Consider the following 6,602-nt stretch of genomic DNA (forward strand, 5'->3'; position numbering starts at 1 on the left):
TTACAGAGAGTCGATTTTCAGTACCCAATTTCAGAATTTCTAAGTATGCTGAAACGAGACCCTGCGACGGTCCGTCGTGCCTGTGACGTTCCGTCGTGGGGTCCGTTTCCTCAGCCAATTTTCCAGAAATAAAATCTGCTGCTCAAAACGACTAAACAGGTCGTTACAGCTCAACTCCTAAGCAACAAAAATATTTAATAAACTATTCGCAATTTTACATCGGTGGAAGTTTCTTTGATATTTCTTGTTCAAGTTGCTTAAGAAAATGTAAATCTTCCTCAATATTATAGGTTGTGGTTCACTTTGAAGCCAATCTTGAAGGCACACTAGAGCTTGTACAAATTTAGGTGTTAATGAACTCCTAAATGAATCAACAATGCCTCTTACAGTTCTAAACGGACATTCAGGTGAAATAGGAATAGCTAATACTTCTCGAGCCATCTCAGAAAGGAAGGGGTGAGTTGAATTTCCACCAAAGCAACACCTCAAAGTGCGGTTTTCCATTTCAATATATTCTTCAAGATATTTATTCAATTCTGTCTTAGAATTTGCACATCCACTTCCAGATGTATGTCTATGTAATTTCGCAAAGAAATTCCCAAAATCTCCTATAGGTATAGACCATGAACCAGATTCCTCAAATACTTGACCACTTTTATCATTTGAAATAGGATTTTCATACTCATAATACAAAGATTTCATGTACGTTCGCACACCACTCTCTATATTTTCCCCTTTGTCCGCAAACAATTTTTTAAGAGAGTGCTAAATTTGTGGCGAGGCTCCAAAACACGTAGTATGAAAAGCATCTTATTCATTTTGTCTGTATCACCCCAATATTTATCAAATTTTTCCTGATACCTCAATGTTTATCAAAATTTTCCTTCATGGTTACTGTCATATCAACCAAAACATTATCTTCAATTGATATCAATTGTTTCAAGTAAACACCAACTTGACAAATTTCAAGAAAATGAAGATTTGATGTCACATATCGTGATCCAGATATCTTCAAAGTAAGGTTAAAAAACATTTCAAGGAATTTTTTCAATTCTCTTTACACTCTCTAAATCACTGCTCAAAAGTATACTTGTAGGAATTCCATCCTCATTATCAATATACTTATGATGATGTTCCAAGCCAATATCCCCGTCGGCATAATCTAAAATTGCACATTCATATTCAATAGCCCTGCTCAACATGATGTAGGTGGAGTTCCACCTTGTAGGAACATCCAAGCATAAAGATTTTTCAACAAGATTTTCATCTTCACAACATTCTTGAAATTTTTTCCACCTAGTTGGGGATTGTCTAAGGTATCTCACTGCTTTCCTTACTTGTTTAGTGAACACATTTATTTCATTTGTGTAATCTTGAACAATAAGGTTCAGAATATGAGTCATACACCTCACTTAAAGGTGACTACCACCCAAAATGTTGGTCCCCCACTTAGTCAATTGCTTAGAAAACTCAATAACCGTCACATTATTTGAACGCATTATCTGTAACCGTAAAAATTTGATGTAATCCCCAATCGTGCAAATACTTACCAATAGACTTTGCTAGATCTTCACCTCTATGACTAGAAATTGGACAAAAGTTTATTATTCTTGTATGTAAAGTCCATCTTTTATCAATCAAATGAGTTGTAATGTCCATATAATTAATTCTTTGAATGAAAGTCCAAGTATTGGTGGTTACGCACACTATTTTGTTGTGTTTCCTTAAAAGGAGTTATCATCTTATTTTTCTCTTCATAAAAAATATCAAAGCAATCACAATTCACGGTGGTACGAGAAGGAATGCGGAAACAAGGTTGTGCTACTTTCATAAATTGTTTAAAGCCTTCTTTTTCAACAAATCTGGGAGGAAGTTCATCAAGAATTACCATACGACACAAAGCTTCCTACGCTCTTCTTAATTTGCTTGTTTAATATCAATATTACAAAACATCTTTTGGCATTTGGACAGATGAGTAAGCATCCCTATCGTACCATGTCTCTTTGAGTCAACACAATACTCTTTCTTACAATAGTTGCAAGCACCGTTGCTAGTTCCATCAAAATCAATTTTACGAGTAAAATGATCCCAATCATGAGACCTTATTTCCGTTCTTTCTTTACATAGGAATCAACAATTTGAGTTTCATATATTACATTTGAAGCTCCACTCTCACCAACAACCATATCAATTTAGATATTTTCAGCCATGATACTTCACCAAAGACTTGAGACTGTGAAAATGTATGAAATAATCATTGATTGTATTGATTCGTATTAAAGGTGGATGAATTGTTGATTGTTGAAGACACTAAAACAAGTCTAAAGTTTGAACAATAACTAAAAACAAAGGAAATAAAGTCTAAACAGGTTCTACAAACAGTCGGCTAATGAAACTACGAAAGTGAGTATTGGTGACTTACCAACCACCATTTTCCAGCGGGCATGAGCAGTCGACGATATGGTTTGAGGAGTGATATGAGGATTGAGAAGCGACTTTTGAGTTCTTCTAAGAAGTGAGAATATAATTACTGAGGACTGAAAAGTGAAAAGTGAAAAGTGAGGCATAAGAACTAAGAAGTGAGGTTTCAGAATTTGAGTCCTAATTTTAAATTAGGCTTCAAATTCAATATGAGGCCTAAAATATTAACGGTTTCATATTAGGTGGCCCGAAATTCATCTTAGACAAACCCACACCCCAACCGATTATCCAATATCCAAATATGATAAACTGACACCTGAACCATTAACCCATTATCCAGATCCATTGGCCTAATAACATGATTTTCGTTTCGGGTTATTGGTCTGACCCGAATTTCGCACTACCCTAGTTAAGTTATATATATCAAGAACCTAAACAATTTAACCTTTATACATTTAGAACTACTCTGTATCATTGATCATTTCCTCCAAGACATACAAACTAAAATACTTTACCAAACATGATATTAGATTGAACCTTTTTCTTTTTATAGAGATGGTGTTCGGGATAGCTTGGCCCACCTCCTCTATTCCACCGTTACCTACCACCTCCCCCGCACACACATTAGACAACTCAACTCGTCTATCTGTGCTAGAATTTGAATCTTTACCTCCAAGATTTGCAATTGGGTTCATTGACCACATGGCCATGCTATTGGGTTCTTGTATTGTTATTAAAAGTGAAAAATACAGAGAAGCGATAAAGGTAGTTGTGGCTTGAAGTGACAAATGAAATGTTAGGTGTGTGCTACTTTATAGTGAAATGCTTAATTTATGGGGCAAGAAAATTCAATGCATTCATAAATTTAGTAATATGATAATGAAATTTCTAACGAAATATGCACTAATGTTGATATTACTCGAAATGTTCAAAGAGAAGAGGTAAAGAAATTATACCTGGGAGAGGGAGAGAACATTCTCTATTAGTTCTGGTTCTGAATCTGATTTGAGTTTTCGCACTACCTATCTTGGGCTGCCACTTAGTGCTTCTTATGAAGATCGAGTAGAGTGAAATCTGATTATGAGATGATTGAAAAGAGAATTGAATGAGGATAGGAAAATGTAGTCCAAAGAAGGAAAGGAAATGCTCATCAAGAATATCCCCACTTATTTCATGTATATGCTCGGGCTAGTGTCATGAACAAAACTTCAAGCATGGTCCTTCTCAAAGAAAAACTTATTCACAAAGAGATTAAGAGATATAGCATGGTCCTTCTCAAAGCAAAGTGTTGCGTGACATTTATGTAGATTAAACACATCATTAGGATGTCCATGAAATCCTATATTCAAGAAATATGCTACTAATGACCCTCGAATCATGGAAAATGCTGAATGGAGAAGACTCAAAGTATAAACAAAGTTGTACTAACAAATATTTGTCAATAAAATCCTTGTTTCTTCATATTTTATTTGTGATTACAGTCAATTTCCGTCACTGACAACTTTAAAATTTGTTGTAAACAAATAGTAATGGAGATTTGGGTAAAGGAACATGTGTTTTGGGAGGCTAGGGGGGAGGGGGGGATGGAAGACTAAAAATGCTTCTATGCCTTAAGGACGTGGATTGTGATGGAATAATTTTAAGGGGTGGGAAGACTTTAATGCCTATGTGTCTTAGTGTAGAGGATGTGAGTGTATATTTTAGGGGGGCATAACTGGTGGTGGGGACACTTATAGATTGCTTGACAAAGAAAGTACAGCACATGAAAGGGGAAGACAGGGAACGCTGGAGTGTTCTATGTTAAATCTTTTTACGACAATCCTTTGTTCCAGGAGGAGGTTGCATTCCTACAAAGTTCAATACAGATCCCTGAAGTTCCGAGGATGTGTGTTTCTTCACTCGGTTGGAGGTTAGAAGCTACTGAGACAATTTTTTGATTGTTGAGAATTTGAGGAATAGGAAGGTCACTTATGTCAGTTGGTCTTATATGGGTAAGAGTTTGGTTGAAGATGTCGATCATCCCCTCACACCTGAGGTTACGGTCAAAAATCTTAATTGGTTTGGGGGTATTTCAGTGATGACTGGTACAGTAAAAGATAAGAACTAAAGAAGAAAAAGACATAAGTCGCGGAATGTGGCACCACTAACTCGTATTTGGGCTGTTTGCAAAGAGATATATTGGAGAGTGTTTAAGGGTGTAGCGAGGAATTTTGAACAATTAAGGAGAAGTAATATTTTGTCCCTTACTTTCTTTTGTTGTACTTGTAATGTTTTCTGTATAGAAGATGAGTGTTCTACATAGAAACCATATCCTTTAGTAGGTTTTTTACTTTTTTGTGTACTTCTTGGATACATATGCTTACTTTTCCCTGCACATTAACAAAGTTTGTTACTTTATTTAAAAAGCTATAAAAAATTGACGTTTTCTTGTTGGAATCACTTTGTGTGAAGAATAGATTTATTTGAAGTGCATGGCTTCGCCCATGAATTGATGACCCCTCGCTTCTCATCAATAAAGCAACCAAGTGATAGACTTTTATTAGCACAAGCCTATTTTTGTCCTTTTTTTCATATAGTCCTGGTGTACAGTATGTTGCCCTTTTTTGTTTAATATTGAACATCTAAATCTAGGGGTTTTGGGGGGGGGGAGTGGGGGGGCCTCAAGGGTGTTCAGCAAAACCCCCTTGGCAAAATATTATATTGTACGTATAAGTTACTGTTTTTAGTTTTTAAGTATATAGAGTTGAATCCCCGAACAGAAGACTAGAGGTTGACTTTGTGGTCAGGGAGATCAAAATTCACCTTCATGTGCCAAGTTCAAAACCCAAGCACTACATTTTTATATATCGGAGCCCCTTAGTGAACATCTTTAATCTGCCAATGAATTAATAAGGCATAATACACAAATATACCCTTTAACATAGCCTCATTTTACATTTATGTCCTCCGACTTTGAGTGTGCACAAGTAGACGCTTAAACTTGTATAAAGTTGAACAAATACACGTAGGACACCATGTAGGAATCAAATTTCCATGTAGGATGCCATGTAGGATGTTTGTGTCTATTTGTTCAATTTTATACAAGTTTAAATGTCTACGTGTGCACACCCAAGTTGGAGGACATAAATGTGAAATAAGGCTAAGTTAAAGGGCAGATTTATCTTTTATTCCCAAATGCAGTGGGACTCCTCCGTATCTATTCTATTCTATCTGGTTCTATTCATCATGGAACTTTTATATATGAAAATAATAGATTGTGTTTATGTTTTGCTAGCATTTTTTGAATTTCTTGTTTATGTGTATACGTATTTGATAGTACAATTGGACATCTACAACTTTTATATTTTAGATATGCTTGCGTGGGTTTGAAATTGTAGTTTGATAGGGCCGTATTGTCTCTATTTTCAAGATTTTGCATCTTCATGTCCAAACCTAACATCAGTATCCACTCCTATTCTAGAATATCCATTCTCTATGTATTTACTGTATCACAGTTCCTTCCAATGGAAGAGTACTGAATTGTAATATTATAAGATTTGAAACTGTGATCTAAAACAATTTTCGGACCCTTTTTGTGAGTGTTTTAAGAAATATATAGCACAAGCAATCCAAGATTTTACGAATTATCTTTTTCCTTGTATGAATGTATTGTTCTCTAATATTTCTTAGTTTTCATTTAAAGCAGGAGGCAGCAGCTGAAGTTGCTTTCTTACTGCAGGCAGGGCAATGAAGGGGTTTGCATGTCACCATAGCACCAAGACCTACTCCAGCAGCAACAGATCAGGCAATGATTCATGTGTCAACACCGCCCAGGCATGTGGAAGCTCCTCGTGCCGGGCAAGTATAAAATGGTTACGTTGCTGATGATTGAGTGTATTGACCGTCTGCTGGATAAGATGGAGTGAGGATGAAAAGGAAGTGTAAAGGAAAGACAGGTTTCTTTGTTTTCTTTTCCAATTTTACAGCTTTATCTCTACGATTTCAAATTTGGAAGAAAGGTGGATCTCAAACTTATTCCTTTTTTTTGCACTGTGACATAATATTTGTAACTGTAGGGGAAAGAATGCAGCAAATCACTGGTTTGGCGTGCTTTGTCAGTTTTAACTTGTAAAGACCTTTGCTTGAAATGTGAAGATGCTTCACATTTGTACATTCTTTGTATTTATAATGTGGTCTACTGA

General features: G+C 35.8%; 1 pseudogene; it reads left to right on the plus strand.

Moving 5' to 3' along the window:
* LOC107024907 overlaps positions 1–6,602 on the plus strand; it is a 30,171-nt pseudogene extending 23,569 nt beyond the window's left edge.

Source organism: Solanum pennellii, chromosome 7 (genome assembly GCF_001406875.1).
Source record: "Solanum pennellii chromosome 7, SPENNV200".
Lineage (NCBI taxonomy): Eukaryota > Viridiplantae > Streptophyta > Magnoliopsida > Solanales > Solanaceae > Solanum > Solanum pennellii.